This window comes from Salmo trutta, chromosome 29 (assembly GCF_901001165.1).
Source record: "Salmo trutta chromosome 29, fSalTru1.1, whole genome shotgun sequence".
In the NCBI taxonomy this organism is placed as follows: Eukaryota; Metazoa; Chordata; class Actinopteri; order Salmoniformes; family Salmonidae; genus Salmo; species Salmo trutta.
Genome location: NC_042985.1, coordinates 23952457 through 23969113, shown reverse-complemented (window position 1 = coordinate 23969113; position 16657 = coordinate 23952457).

Below are 16657 nucleotides of genomic sequence, written 5' to 3'. Positions count from 1 at the left end.
GAAAACAGAGCTGACCCGCAGTTCTTATGAAGTTGGAGTACTTATCTGAAGTTGTCATGCCCCAACTATCTGATTCCTTAGTACTATGTGTAATCTCATTGGATTTGTTGAAGTTGAAGCTTCGGACAAAAGCAATCATCAGCAGACCGATAGTCCTCTTCAACAGGCCATGGGCTCCCTGGAAAAAACACCCTGCTTCGGTCACAGAAAGCATACAAACAGTAATTATCGTCACAAAGAATTGGTAATGTGCCCTAGTGGGCTAAACAGGCATGGCTGGTGTCTTGTTAAACAAAGGGTCATTAAGGGCAGCTGAGAAGGCACACAGAGTTCATTAATATTATCAATTGATATGCTAATCCTTTGCACATGAACGCTCACTCATTCGGGAACGATTGCAATCAATATATATTTACGCTCAGTGTGTGTCGGGATCCTTGTTGGAGAGTTCTGTTCTGTTGGAGAGTTTTGTCCTGTTCTCTCTCTCTCGGTTAGAATGGATCTTTCAAAGCGACATTCATTAATGTCGTTATAGAATGGATGTTTCGTCGGTCTTCGCGTTCAATGATATAATTTACTTAGCTGCAGACTAATATTTAATATCAAAGACTTGTTCTTATTCTGTCGGTATCGGTAGTCTAAAAGTTAACTTTCAGTAGAGGAATTGGATGGTCAAACCTATTGGCCAACTCGCAATGGAGTGGAGGCCTGGTCTGAAGAAAGTAACCCTGGGTGGGGTTTTTATTCGTGAACATAGAACAGGCTTGTCACATGACGCCTGGTCCTGTCTGTGTCCCTGGGGGGCGTGCTGATGACTGATTTAAGCTTTGAACAGAAATACATTCTATCACATTAACATCAGTACATAGCATCTCAACGTATTCCAAATAGCTTTATCCTTATTAATACATTTTATACAACCATTTAGATGCAAGTCCCATAGCTGAGGCTATTATATAAACAGTTTTATGGTAATATGGCTATATTGTCTCTTCTGAGTATCACAAAATTGTACCAAGCGGACCAGTTCGTAGCTGGATTCTTCACCGATCTTTTATACCTTCTCCAGAACATAAATGTCATTCGGTTCCCCAATTCTGTGAGTTGTACGAATTTCCTTTTATCTCTATGAAACCCCTCTGTGTCTCAACTGGGCTTGGCGGCAGGACATTTCCTTTGGAATTTATGACCGCCTTCACCGGGCCTGGGTAGGGAGAGGTAGGTAGGGGGATGGTGCAAGGGGGAGGGGGTCAACTGTGCTCCCTGTACTCAAAGAGGGCAACGTCATGACACAGTGATGGTTTAGAGATAGATACCTTGTGTAACAAGTTTCTAACCATGTATGATTCTGAATAGAGCGGTAAGTCTAGTTTGAGGAAGAGAAACAACATAATTGTCATGCAATAGATATGCAGGAGGGGTGAAGTCAGGCGCAGGAGACTCAGGTACGTGAAACACGCTTAATAAAGAAAGCAACAGTCCAAAGTACCGAACCTACAAGGCAGGGTAAAACAATTCCCAACAAGACAAAAACAGTCTAGGAACGTGGCGGGACGCAGCCCAGCAACCCAAATGCCCAAAACGGTCTAAGGACAGGCAAATCTCCCCCAACCTTCATCAACAGAAACGAAACAATCCCGCACAACCCCAAACAAAAAACAGACAGACTAAATACCCCACTAATTACTAAACACAAAACAGGTGCTACCCTAATCAGACATTACCGAACGAAAACAGAAAAGGTGATCGGTGGCAGCTAGTAGGCCGGCGACGAAGACCGCCGAGCGCCGCCCGAACGGGGAGAGGCGCCACCCGAACGGGGAGAGGCGCCACCTTCTGTGGACGTTGTGACAATAATGTTATGGATGGAGGAAGGTAGGCCTACATTGTGAAATCAAAGAAGCAAACTGTGAAACGTTAAAACACGTAAAGTTTCAGTATGTGTCACTAAAATATGTATATATTTTTGGTAAGTGTGTGTTGTGACAAAGTACATCACCTTATGTTAGTCTGGGGGACACCTCTCATAACCCTAATACATAAGACAACATTTGGCATGTACACTCTTTATGCGTATTCTGACCTTGAATTTAACCTCTGGACAGTTGAGCTAACGTAGGCTAATGCGATTACCATGAGGTTGTAAGGAACAAGAACATTTCCCAGGACATAGACGTATCTGATATTGGCAGAAAGCTTAGATTCTTGTTAATCTAACTGCACTGTCGAATTTACAGTAGCTATTACAGTTAAATAATACCATGCTATTGTTTGAGGAGAGTTATTAATAAACCAATTAGGCACATTTGGGCAGTCTTGATACAACATTTTGAGAAGAAATGAAACGGTTCATTGGATCTGTCTAAAACTTTGCACATACACTGCTGCCAGTGCTGAAATAATACATGGCAGGCCTTTCTCTTGCATTTCAAAGATGATGGAACAAAAAAAATACCAAAAAACACGTTTTTTTCTTTGGATTATCTTTTACCAGATCTAATGTGTTATATTCTCCTACATTCTTTTCACGTTTCCACAAACTTCAAAGTGTTTCCTTTCAAATGGTATCAAGAATATGCATATCCTTGCTTCAGGCGAAAATTGAAAAAAAGGGTCCAATTCTTTTAAGCTTGCAAATAGCATGCTAATCATGCCGTAATTAGTTTCAAATCAAATGTTATTGGTCACATACACATGGTTAGCAGATGTTAATGCAAGTGTAACGAAATGCTTGTGCTTCTAGTTCTGACAGTGCAGAAACATCTAACAAGTTATCTAACAATTCCCCAACAACTACCAAATACACACAAATCTAAAGGGGTGAATGAGAATATGTACATATAAGTATATGGATGAGTGATGGATGAGCGGCATAGGCAAGGTGCAATAGATGGTATAAAATACAGTATATACATGTTATATATTTGTAATGTAAGATATGTAAACATTAAAGTGGTATTATTTAAAGTGGCATTGTTCAAAGTGACCAGTGATCCATTTATTAAATTGGCCAGTGATTGGGTCTCAATTTAGGCAGAAGCCTCTCTGAGTTAGTAATTGCTGTTTAGCAGTCTGATGGCCTGTTTTTCAGTCTCTCGGTCCCAGCTTTGATGCACCTGTACTGACCTCGCCTTTTGGATGGTAGCGGTGTGAACAGGCAGTGGATCGGTTGGTTTTTGTCCTTGATGATCTTTTTGGCCTTCCTGTGACATCGGGTGCTGTAGGTGTCATGGAGGGCAAGTAGTTTGCCCACTGGTGATGTGTTGTGCAGACTCCGGAGAGCCTTGCGGTTGAGGGCGGTGCAGTTGCCGTACCAGGTTGTGATACAGCTCGACAGGATGCTCTCGATTGTGCATCTGTAAAAGTTTGTTAGGGTTTTGGGTGACAAGCCAGATTTCTTCAGCCTCCTGAGGTTGAAGAGGCACTGTTGCGCCTTCTTCACCACACTGTCTGTGTGGGTGGACCATTTCTGTCTGTCTGTGGTGTGTATGCCGAGGAACTTATAACTTTCCACTGTCTCCACTGCTGTCCCTTCGATGTGGATAGGGGGGAGCTGCATCTGCTGTTTGCTGAAGTCTACGATCATCTCCTTTGTTTTGTTGACGTTGAGTGAGAGGTTGTTTTCCTGACACCACACTCCGAGTGCACTCCCCTCCTCCTTGTAGGCTGTCTCGTTGTTGTTGGTTATCAAGCCCACTACTGTGTCATCTGAAAACTTGATGATTGATTTGGAGGTGTGCATGGTCACGCAGTCTAAGGGTGAACAGGGAGTACAGGAAGGGGCTGAGCACGCAGCCTTGTGGGGCCCCAGTGTTGAGGGTCAGCGAAGTGGAGATGTTGTTTCCTACCTTCACCACCTGAAGGCGACCCATCAGAAAGTCCAGGACCCAATAGCACAGGGCGGGGTTGAGACCCACTGCCTCCAGCTTGGTGATGAGCTCGGAGGGTACTATGGTGTTGAATGCTGAGCTGTAGTCAATGAACAGCATTCTTAGGTATTCCTCTTGTCCAGATGGGATAGGGCAGTGTGCAGTGTGATGGCAATTGCGTCATCTGTGGACTTGTTGTGGCGGTATGGAAACTGAAGTGGGTCTAGGGTGGCCGGTAAGGTGGAGGTGATATGATCCTTGACTAGTCTCTCAAAGCACTTCATGATGACAGAAGTGAGTGCTACGGGGTGGTAGTCATTTAGTTCAGTTATCTTTGCCTTCTTGGGTACAGGAACAATGGTAGCCATCTTGAAGCATGTGGGGACAACAGACTGGGATAGGGAGCAATTGAATATGTCCGTAAACACACCATCCAGCTGGTCTGGGCACGCTCTGAGGACACGAATAAGGATGCCATCTGGGCCACCAGCCTTGCGAGGGTTAACATGTTTAAATTTTTTACTCACGTCGGCCATGGAAAAGGAGAGGGGGGAGGCGCAGTCCTTGTTAGCGGGCCGCAACGGTGGCACTGTATTATCCTCAAAGCGGGCAAAGAAGGTGTTTAGTTTGTTTGGAAGCGTGATGTCGGTGTCCGTGACATGGCTGGTTTTCTTTTTGTAGTCTGTGATTTCCTGTAGACCCTGTCACATACGTCTTGTGTCTGAGCTGTTGAATTGCGACTCCACCTTGTCCCTGTACCAGCATTTCGCTTGTTTGATTACCTTGCGGAGGGAATAACTACACTGTTTATATTCAGCCATATTCCCCGACCTCATGGTTAAATGCGATGGTTTGCGCTTTCAGTTTTGCGCGAATGCCGCCATCCATCCACAGTTTCTGGTTAGGGTAGGTTTTAATAGTCACAGTGGGAACAACATCTCCAATGCACTTCTTTATAAACTCACTCACAGAGTCTGGATGAGTTGTAGGGGTTTAATGGCACAGGCAGGGAGCCCCGCCAACAGCGAGTTGCAGTAATCCAGACGGGAGATGACAAGTGCCTGGATTAGGACCTGCGCCGCTTCCTGTGTGAGGCAGGGTCGTACTCTGCGAATGTTGTAGAGCATGAACCTAGAGGATCGGGTCACCACAAAGATGTTAGCGGAGAACAACAGGGTGTTGTCCAGGGTCACGCCAAGGCTCTTAGCACTCTGGGAAGAGGACACAATGGAGTTGTCAACCGTGATGGCGAGATCATGGAATGGGAGGTCCTTCCCCGGGAGGAAGAGCAGCTTCGTCTTGCTGAGGATCAGCTTGAGGTGGTGATCCGTCATCCACACTGATATGTCTGCCAGACATGCAGAGATGAGATTCGCCACCTGGTTATCAGAAGGGGGAAAGGAGAAGATTAATTGTGTGTCGTCTGCATAGCAATGATAGGAGAGACCATGTGAGGATATGACAGAGCCAAGTGACTTGGTGTATAGCGAGAATAGGAGAGGGCCTAGAACTGAGCCCTGGGGGACACCAGTGGTGAGAGCATGTGGTGCGGAGACGGATTCTCGCCATGCCACCTGGTAGGAGCGACCTGTCAGGTAGGACGCAGTCCAAGAGTGAGCCGCGCCGGAGATGCCCAACTCAGAGAGGGTGGAGAGGGGGATCTGATGGTTCACAGTATCAAAGGCAGCAGATAGGTCTAGAAGGACGAGAGCAGAGGAGAGAGAGTTAGCTTTAGCAGTGCGGAGAGCCTCCGTGACACAGAGAAGAGCAGTCTCAGTTGAATGACCAGTTGAAACCTGACTGATTTGGATCAAGATGGTCATTCTGAGAGAGATAGCAAGAGAGCTGGCCAAGGACGGCACGCTCAAGAGTTTTGGAGAGAAAAGAAAGAAGGGATACTGGTCTGTAGTTGTTGACATCGGAGGGATCGAGTGTAGGTTTTTTGAGAAGGGGTGCAACTCTCGCTCTCTTGAAGACGGAAGGGACGTAGCCAGCGGTCAAGGATGAGTTGATGAGCGAGGTGAGGTAAGGGAGAAGTTCTCCGGAAATGGTCTGGAGAAGAGAGGAGGGAATAGGGTCAAGCGGGCAGGTTGTTGGGCGGCCGGCCGTCACAAGTCGCAAGATTTCATCTGGAGAGAGAGAGGAGAAAGAGGTCAAAGCATAGGGTAGGGCAAAGTGAACAGGACCAGCGGTGTCGTTTGACTTAACCTCTCTGGGGTATGTGGGACGATTTCGTCCCACCTACGTAACAGCCACTTCAATCCAGTGGCGCGATTTTTGAATCGTTAGAAATGCTATAACTTCAATTTCTCAAACATATGACTATTTCACAGCTATTTAAAGACAAGAATCTCGTTAATCTAACCCCACTGTCCGATTTCAAAAAGGCTTTACAACAAAAGCAAAACATTAGATTATGTTAGCAGAGTACCCAGCCAGAAAAAATCTGACACCCATTTTTCAAGCTAGCATATCATGTCACATAAACCCAAACCACAGCTAAATGCAGCACTAACCTTTTATGATCTTCATCAGATGACACACCTAGGACATTGTGTTATACAATACATGCATGTCTGTTCAATCAAGTTCATATTTATATCAAAAACCAGCTTTTTACATTAGCATGTGACGTTCAGAAAAAGCATAACCACCGCAAACTTCCGGTGAATTTACTAACAGTTTGCTAAATTACTCACGATAAACGTTCACAAAAAGCATAACAATTATTTTAAGAATTATAGATACATTACCCCTCTATGCACTCGATATGTCCGATTTTAAAATAGCTTTTCGGATGAAGCACATTTTGCAATAATCTAAGTACATAGCCCGGCATTACAGGGCTAGCTATTTAGATACCCACCCAGTTCAGCCTCCACCAAAATCACATTTCCTATAAGAAAAATGTTCTTACCTTGCTTGTTCTTCATCAGAATACACTGCCAGGACTTCTACTTCAATAACAAATGTTGGTTTGGTCCCAAATAATCCATCGTTATATCCAAACAGCGACGTTTTGTTCGTGAGTTCTAGAATGCTTCTTCGCGGTCCCGCGCATGGCGCATTGGCGTGTCAAAAATGTCTAAATATTCCATTACCGTACTTCGAAGCATGTCAACCGCTGTTTAAAACCAATTTTTATGCCATTTATGTCGTAGAGAAGTGATAATATTCCGACCGGGAGTATGCATTGAGCCTAAACAGCCGAATAAAATTTCTCCTCAGAAGCGACTCATGCACGCGCATCATTGAAAGGTCCTCCGAGCAGCCACTTACAAAAGGCGATAATATGTTTCAGCCTGAGGTTCCCTCGTAAACCTTCAGTTATTTCGCGGGCTCTGAGAGCCTATTGGAGCCCTGGGAATTGTCACGTTACAGCTAAGATCCTTACTTTTCAATAAAAAGAGGTAAGACGCACGACTCCTTGTCAGACAGGGTACTTCCTGCTTGAAGCCTTGTCAGGTTTTTGCCTGCCATAGGAGTTCTGTTATACTCACAGACACCATTCAAACAGTTTTAGAAAATTCAGAGTGTTTTCTATCCAAACCTGAACAATAATATGCATATTCTAGCTTCTGAGTTGGTGTAGGAGGCAGTTAAAAATGGGAACATATTTTTTCCAAAATTCTCAATACTGCCCCCTATACCAAACAGGTTAACAAACGAGGATCGGATGTTGTCGACCTTCTTTTCAAAATGGTTGACAAAGTCATCCGCAGAGAGGGAGGAGGGGGCGGGGGGGATTCAGGAGGGAGGAGAAGGTGGCAAAGAGCTTCCTAGGGTTAGAGGCAGATGCTTGGAATTTAGAGTGGTAGAAAGTGGCTTTAGCAGCAGAAACAGAGGAAGAAAATGTGGAGAGGAGGGAGTGAAAAGATGCCAGGTCCGCAGGGAGGCTAGTTTTCCTCCATTTCCGCTCGGCTGCCCGGAGCCCTGTTCTGTGAGCTCGCAATGAGTTGTCAAGCCACGGAGCAGGAGGGGAGGACCGAGCCAGCCGGGAGGATAGGGGACATAGAGAGTCAAAGGATGCAGAAAGGGAGGAGAGGAGGGTTGAGGAGGCAGAATCAGGAGATTGGTTGGAGAAGGATTGAGCAGAGGGAAGAGATGATAGGATGGAAGAGGAGAGAGTAGCAGGAGAGAGAGAGCGAAGGTTGCGACGGCGCAATACCATCTGAGAAGGGGCAGAGTGAGTAGTGTTGGAGGAGAGTGAGAGGGAAAAGGATACAAGGTAGTGGTCGGAGACTTGGAGGGGATTTGCAGTGAGATTAGTAGAAGAACAGCATCTAGTAAAGATGAGGTCAAGCGTATTGCCTGCCTTGTGAGTAGGGGGGGACAGTGAGAGGGTGAGGTCAAAAGAGGAGAGGAGTGGAAAGAAGGAGGCAGAGAGAAATGAGTCAAAGGTAGACGTAGGGAGGTTAAAGTCACCCAGAATTGTGAGGGGTGAGCCGTCCTCAGGAAAGGAACTTATCAAGGCGTCAAGCTCATTGATGAACTCTCCAAGGGAACCTGAAGGGCGATAAATGATAAGGATGTTAAGCTTTAATGGGCTAGTGACTGTGACAGCATGGAATTCAAAGGAGGAGATAGACAGATGGGTCAGGGGAGAAAGAGAGAATGTCCACTTGGGAGAGATGAGGATTCCAGTGCCACCACCCCGCTGACCAGATGCTCTCGTGGTATGCGAGAACACGTGGTCAGACGAGGAGAGAGCAGTAGGAGTAGCAATGTTTTCTGTGGTAATCCATGTTTCCGTCAGCGCCAAGAAGTCGAGGGACTGGAGGGTAGCATAGGCTGAGATAAACTCTGCCTTGTTGGCCGCAGACCGGCAGTTCCAGAGGCTGCCGGAGACCTGGAATTCCACGTGGGTCGTGCGCGCTGGGACCACCAGGTTAGAGTGGCAGCGGCCATGCGGTGTGAAGCGTTTGTGTGGCCTGTGCAGAGAGGAGAGAACAGGGATAGACAGACACATAGTTGATAGGCTACAGGAGAGGCTACGCTAATGCAAAGGAGATTGGAATGAAAATTAGCTAAACAACTGGGGAAGCGAGAGAGCAGGGCCTCCCTCACTAACCATTCACTGAAACACTCAAATATAACTTTTCCAACTTCCACTTTAGAAATCATAATTGATGTAAACTATAGTGGTTCAATGTTTCCAGGAATAGGCTCAGACTTAGTTTATTCAGCTAGATAACTTGGTACAGTATTCTTCCGTGAAACCCACCCAGTGCACCGTGTCCTATGACACCGCAGCTAACTAGCATGCTAGCATCCAATAACACACGGTTAGCACCAATACTTGGTTACAACAAACTACCATTCGTGTCCGTGTCTAGTTCCTTTCATAATGCAGAAATAATTCAACGTTGGCTAGCTAACACAAAGTCAGTCCTGCTAGCTACACAAGTGGACTACACAACTCGAAAGTTCAAAAAGTTAAGCTTACGTTGCAAAAATCTTATTGACTAAAAACGATACAGTACTGCTAGCTGGTAGAGTTTGCTAGCTAGCAGTGGCTGCGTTTACCTTTATCTTTTATCTTTGATACAGAGACAACTATGTAGCTATGTAGCTAGCTAACATTACACTAATCAAAATGTTCCGTTGTAATGTATTTCGTTTCTACAGTACTGCTAGTTGGTAAAATTGGTAAAGTTGGCTAGCTAGCAGTGGCTGTGGTGTTGTGGTGTTGACGCCATTTGGAAAACGGCGCGAACGAACGAACGAATACAGCTGGCTAGCTAACCTTGTTAGTTTCTCAAAGTTAGTTTCTCAAAGCTACACCTACATCTTTAGCTACACCTTTATCCTTGATGCAAAGACAACTATGTAGCTAGCTAGCTAACATTACACTAATCAAATCGTTCCGTTGTAATGTAATGTAATGAAATGTAATATTACCCGCGGAGCGAAGTACAGCGAAGTACAGCACGACTACTCACTCCAGCATGACTACTCGGGAGCGGTGGTCGGTGAGCACGTCTACGGAGCCTGACCAGGAGGCTGCTCCATCTGCGGCACCGTTGTTTTGGGTCGGCTTCTGGGATTAGATCCATTGTGCTGGGTGGTGGTCCGAACAGAGGATCCGCTTTCGGGAAAGTCATATTCCTGGTCGTAATGTTGGTAAATTGACGTTGCTCTTATATCCAATAGTTCTTCCCGGCTGTATGTAATAAGATTTAAGATTTCCTGGGGTAACAGTGTAAGAAATAATACATAAAAAAAACAAAATACTGCGTAGTTTCCTAAGAACTCAAAGCGAGACAACCATCTCTGTCAGCGTCATCTTGCAACTTTGAGGTTTGAGGTGGAGATCAAAGGAATGCAGGTGTGGTGGAGGTGTGTCTACAGATACTCTGTATTCTACGCTGTTTTTAAAAACTTAATTCCCTCATAATTACACCCCCATTATGCATGATAAAACTAATAAGGTAGAGCAAGTTGTCGGTTCCAAGTGGAACAACATCTACTTTATTTTGTCCAACAGAAATAATACCATTCTCCATGCACTGTCATTTACAACTTGATTAGAGCTAGGTGAATGAGTAATCCGTTTGGATAATGGGATTGTAATTATAAATGGCAATTGTTTTAGATCTCTTACCTTATGATTGCTGGAGACAAAATGTGAAACAAGTCATATGGCAGAAAACTGAACCATATCAACATATCACCTCTTCCACAGTGAAGGTTATGAAATGCTGGCCTTGCAGGGATGACATTTGGAGACCCAAGTTATAGGCTTCTGTAACCAAGCACAAATGACAATATGGTGCCAAACCTACCAAGTTGATTTATGATTTCTAGAATGTTGTAATTATACATTTGTCTAATCTTCAAATCTTTCATAGATTGAACAATTGATTATGGCAACATTCAGGATGAATCAAACCACTGTATTTTTATTCACCAATATGTTTAGTATGTAAAGGCTCGCTTAACCTATTTTTTATTATTATTTATGAATACTTTCCTAACCCTAAATAATATACAATATCAGATCATTTTTTAATCGACAAATTGGGGCTGAAAAAGTAACGAAAATGCATGTATTGACATGGCTTTCTTTCATTAATCCCTAATATTCTGAACCGTTCTGTCCATATATTCTGGTAAATCTGTCGAAAATTCGAATTAAAGTTGAGCTGACAGCTATTTGCACTGTTTCGCTATGGCTGTAGTCAATAATCTAGCAAAAGGGCAATATTTCATTAATCTAGCTACAACCTTTGGCTTTCACCTGGAATTGTTCATTTATGTCTGAGGAAAAAAACACTTTTCAACCCACATGATCTAGTACACAACAAAAGTATAATAAAACGTATAGAAATAAAAATATTTGGAATGAAGTATTTCTGTCTGTAATAAAGCCCTTCTATGCGGAAAAAATATTATTCTGGTTGGCTGGGCATGGCTGCCAAGTGGGTGGGCCTATGCCCTCCAAGGCCCACCCAATGCTGCACCCCTGCCCAATCATGTGAAATCCATAGTATATTTAGATCGGCCTGCTCTAGATAATTTCAGCGATTGCTTTGCCATGTCTTTGCTATGAAGCAGTCCAGCTGGATAAATGTTTTACTAAGGACTGCTCCTTTGACATGATGTGGCAGTCAGTAAGTATAAGTAAAGATACCTTAATAGAAAATTACTCAAGAAAAGTGAAAGTCACCCAGTAAAATACTAATTGAGTAAAAGTCTGAAAGTATTTGGTTTTAAATATACTTAAGTATCAAAAGTAAATGTAATTGCTAAAAAATACTTAAGTATTGAAAGTAAAAATATAAATCATTTCAAATTCCCTATATTAAACAAACCAGATGGCACAATTTGTTTTTATTTATTTACGGATAACCAGGAGCACACTCCAACACAGACATAATTTGCAATCAAAGCATTTGTGTTTAGTGAGTCCGCCAATTCAGAGGCAATAGGGATGATCAGGGATGTTCTCTTGATAAGTGCGTGAACTGGACCATTTTCCTGTCATGCTAGCCATTCAAAATGAAACAAGTACTTTTGAGTTTCAGGGAAAATGTATAGAGTAAAAAGTATATTATTTTATTTAGGAATGTAGTGAAGTAAAAGTACAAGTTGTCAAAAATATAAATAGTACAGTAAAGTACAGATACCCCAAAAAACTACTTAAGTAGTACTGTCACGTCCTGACCAGTAAAGGGGGTTATTTGTTATTGTAGTTTGGTCAGGGCGTGGCAGGGGGTGTTTGTTTTATGTGTTTCAGGGTTTTTGGGTTGTGTTCTATGTTAGTGTATTTCTATGTTTGTTCTAGTATGTCTATTTCTATGTTTAAGTTTCTTGGGTTGACCTTCAATTGGAGGCAGCTGTTCCTCTTGCCTCTAATTGAAGGTCCTATTTAGTAGGGGTGTATTTTCCCTGTGTTTTGTGGGTCGTTGTTTCCTGTTTTGTGTATGTTGCACCTGACGGGACTGTTTATGGTCGTTTTGTTGTTTTGTTGTTTGAGAGTTAAATAAAAGTAATTATGAGCACGTCACACGCCGCGTCTTGGTCTCCATTAGACGACAGTCGTTACAGAACTACCCACCATGACTGGATCAAGCGGCGTGCCCGGGCAGAGTTGGGCACCTGGTCGGTATTGGAGTGGATGGAGAGAAGAAACTGAACTTGGGGGCAAGTTATTGAACGGTATCGGAGCCTACCAGGGAAGAACGAGAGGCAGCCCCAAAGATTTTTTTGGGGGGGCACACGGGTAGTTTGGCTGGGCCAGGAGTAAGCCCTGAGCAAACTCCCCGTGCTTATTGTGTCGAGCATGTGCCTGCTTCTCGCACTCTCTCTCCGGTAACCCTCCACAGTCCAGTACATCCTGTTCCTGCTCCTCGCACTAGCCCTGAGGTGCGTGTCCCTAGTCTGGCGCCTCCAAAGCCAGCCCCACGCACCAGGCCTTTAGTGCGCCTGCCCAGTCCAGTACGTCCTGTTCCTGCTCCTCGCACTAGCCCTGTGGTGTGTGTCACTAGCCTGGCGCTTCCAAAGCCAGTCCCACGCATCAGGCCATCAGTGCGCAGTCCCTGTCCAGAGCTTCCGGCGACAGTTCCCCGTCCAGAGCTTCCGGCGACAGTTCTACAGTCCGGAACCGACAGAGACGGCCTACAGTCCGGAACCGACAGAGACGGCCTACAGTCCGGAGCCGCCAGAGACGGCCTACAGTCCGGAGCCGCCAGAGACGGCCTACAGTCCGGAGCCTGCAGAGACGGCCTACAGTCCGGAGCCTGCAGAGACGGCCTACAGTCCGGAGCCTGCAGAGACGGCCTACAGTCCGGAGCCTGCAGAGACGGCCTACAGTCCGGAGCCTGCAGAGACGGCCTACAGTCCGGAGCCTGCAGAGACGGCCTACAGTCCGGAGCCTGCAGAGAAGGCTTACAGTCCGGAGCCTGCAAAGACTGCCTACAGTCCGGAGCCTGCAGAGATGGCCTACAGTCCGGAGCCTGCAGAGACGGCTTACAGTCCGGAGCCTGCAGAGACTGCCTACAGTCCGGAGCCTGCAGAGACGGCCTACAGTCCGGAGCCTGCAGAGTCGCCCGCCAGTCCGGCGCAGCCAGAGTCGCCCGCCAGTCCGGCGCTCCCAGAGTCGCTCCTCAGCCCAGAGCCTTCAGCGATGGGCTACAGCCCTGAGCCTTCAGCGGGGGTGGACAGGTTAGAGTGGGGATTAAGCCTGGAGCCAGAGCCACCTCCGTGTGGGGAGGTTTAGGAAGGGGGGGTGTAGCATGGAAGCCGTCGGTGACGGTAGCCACCCTCCCTTCCCTCCCTTTATTTGGGGTTTATTTTGTGTTTTTTTGAGGTGCATACGGGGTCTGCACCTTTGGGGGGGGGGGGGGGGGGGGGTATTGTCACGTCCTGACCAGTAAAGGGGGTTATTTGTTATTGTAGTTTGGTCAGGGCGTGGCAGGGGGTGTTTGTTTTATGTGTTTCGGGGTTTTTGGGTTATGTTCTATGTTAGTATATTTCTATGTTTGTTCTAGTATGTCTATTTCTATGTTTAAGTTTCTTGGGTTGACCTTCAATTGGAGGCAGCTGTTCCTCGTTGCCTCTAATTGAAGGTCCTATTTAGTAGGGGTGTATTTCCCTGTGTTTTGTGGGTGGTTGTTTCCTGTTTTGTGTGTATTGCACCTGACGGGTCTGTTTATGGTCGTTTTGTTGTTTTGTTGTTTGAGAGTTAAATAAAAGTAATTATGAGCACGTCGCACGCCGCGTCTTGGTCCCCATTAGACGACAGTCGTTACAAGTACTTTAATGTATTTTTACCTAAGTACTTTACACCACTGGTCGCAGTGAAGTGATATAAATCGATGTGATGATGCAGCCGACCAACAGAGAGAGGTCTGTCTCCTGACTTATAAAACGGTGGGAAATCAATAAAATAAGTAATATAAACATATACACATTTTTTTAAGTAAATCTAGTGCCTGATTTCAGGGACTGTCAGTTTAAGAGGTACACCAATTTAAAGGAATCGCTTTAGATAAATGAAAACCATATTGAATGAAAACTCCATGAGAAAATCTGTTGGCCAGCAAGTGGGAGGGTTTTTGTGCGTATGTCTGAATACCAACTACTGAGAAGTGCGTAGGAAAGGCGTGAGTAGAAAAGTATGTATGGGGCCCTTTTAATGTTTTAAATGTAGTATTTGGTCCCATATTCATAGCACACAATGACTACATCAAGCTTGTGACTATTAACTTGTTGGGTGTATTTGTTTCGGATGTTGTGCCCAACAGAAATGAATGGTAAATAATATCACTTTTATTGTAAAGTTACATTTATTGTAAATAAGAATATAATATGTTTCTGAACACTTCTATGGTAATGTGGAAGCTACCATGAATACGGATAATCCTGAATTAATCGTGAATAATGATGAGTGAAAAAGTTACAGAGGGTCAAAGATCATACCCTCAAAACGTGCTAACCTCTGATCATGATATGTACGCCTCAGTAGCTTTCTCACTCATCATTATTCACAATTCATTCATGATTGTCCGTAATCATAGTAGCATCCACATTAGTGTAGAAGTGTTTAGAAACATATTATTTTCTTATTTACAATAAAAGTGACTCCAAAATCACACAATATTATTTACCATTCATTTCTATTAGGCACCACATAATCCAAAACACAACCAAAACAAACTGAAAATGCATCCAACAAGTTTGTATAGTCATTTAGCTTGATGTAGTCGTTGTGTGCTAGGAATATGGGGCCAAATACTAACCTTGACTAAATTGAATACACTGTAAGTGAATTTCTCAGAATACTTATGACGCCTTCAAATGGGGTGACTATTCCTACACCCATTCAACTACAGCTAACTAGAAAGAGTCTTCCTCCCTGGTAAGACCATGGAATAGAATCCTACAGGTTTTATTGTTAACAATGGTGTGTAGCCTCTTTCTTTACTGACAGAATAGAAGTTCCACCTCAGGAAGTGTTTTTCATGTGGGAGTGGGCATCCCTGCCGCATGTTGCACAGTTCCTAAGAAACTATTATAGGAGTGGTTTCTTGCTAATCTGGTTTTACATTTCATTGTTAGGTATCTATTTACTGTAGATGACAAGTTACACCTCAGGAAGTGTTTTTCATGTGGGGGTGGGCAGCCCTGCCGCATGATGCACAGTTCCTAAGAAACGATAGGGTGGAGAATCAGACCTCTTGAGACTTGAGAAATGTCATCCATCCACACAAAAGTCCTTCCTCTTCCATCTCTGGTTAACCCATGCCATGACTACTGTTGTTCAGGTTGAATTAATTATATTAAATATGAATTAATGTACAGTATATCTTGTCACATTCTAGCCTATATAGGGGTTAATATTTAAGTGCGTAGCCTGAATGGTCCCAGAAGCATAGCAATGACTATGCATCCGGGACCATCCCGAAAGAGACCCTTCTGGCTATGCATCCGATGACCATTCTGGCTATGCTTCCGGGACCATTATGGCTATGCTTCCGGGACCATTGTGGCTATGCTTCCGGGACCATTATGGCTATGCTTCCGGGACCATTATGGCTAGATGTGATATCCTCCCCTCATATATAAAAAAGTGGCGTAGTACATGCAATGCTTTATTATAAAGGTCATTTTATTTCACCCTTCCCCCTCGTGGCGAGTCAGCCCCAGGTTTTCAGGGCTGAGCCCTGAATGTTCTGAAACTCTGATGACGCTTCTGTTCAGTATAGTATAGACGGGTTGGTTCTTTAGCAACACAACCAACGCGTGGCAACTATGGGGCAAAACAGATGGGGCTGGATAATATATATATATTTTTTAACGTTTTTTTATTTGGCATTTTTTATGGTTATACAGATAACGGATAGAACAGGTAGAGGGCAGAACACACATGGATCCCCTACCAAGTCAAACCCACCCCAACCCCCCCATGCTCTATTAGAGCCCCACCCCAAAACTAGACTTAAAGCAGGCATGATATACAATGAGTAATATAATCAAATATTTAAAAAAAAATCAAGAATATTATAAAACAAAAAGTTAAAAAAGAGTAAAAATAATTATACAAATTCTAATTTGGGTTGGTTTATGGAGCTGTGAAATTTGCTGGGTTCATGTCTTCTACAAAGGACAGGAAAGGTTGCCAGATATTATAAAATGTAATTGCAGATCCCCTAACGGAGTAGCTATTTTCTCTAGCTTGAGATGTTGCATAACTTCCTTCCTCCAGCCTAGTGGTTAGAGCGTTGGACTAATAACCGAAGGTTGCAAGATCGAATCCCCGAGCTGACAAGGTACAAATCTGTCGT